We start from the raw sequence: 503 nt of genomic DNA, 5'->3' as shown, positions 1-503 counted from the left end.
GTGGTGACTCTTCTTTCATCTATGAAAACAGAATGGGGCTGTGACTGTATTTGTTCCAACCTCCCCTACTGTGGCCCAGGTACACTGCATGCCTTGTTCCACTTACTGGAGAGTTAAGTGAAGGTCACTGTTGACGGATTTTGGACTTTGGTGACAGGTAAGTGTTTCTGAGGTCTCTTTCTCAGACCTGAGCACTCCTTCTGGACCGCCTGGATGTTGCACAGTGGTTGTGTGCGTGCAACACTTCAGTGCTGATGTTAATAGCTGCAAAAAAATCCTGCTGGGAATAACCTACGTGCTCTACTTTGTACAAAATCTCTAGATAACTAGCTGCTTTGAGGAGAGCTGTGTAGGGAGCCCTCTTTGTATTTGTACTGGCTGTATGATCAGGGTATTTGGGGATCAGACTTTTAGTGTAGCTGACTGAAAGAAAACATACACATGGTATGGGTGCTCACCTTTGCCTCGAGAGATCTGGGTTCAATCTTCTGATCTTTTGCTGA

The sequence above is a fragment of the Psittacula echo genome (assembly GCF_963264785.1).
Source record: "Psittacula echo genome assembly, chromosome: 2".
Lineage (NCBI taxonomy): Eukaryota > Metazoa > Chordata > Aves > Psittaciformes > Psittacidae > Psittacula > Psittacula echo.
Note: the sequence above shows the minus strand (reverse complement) of the source record.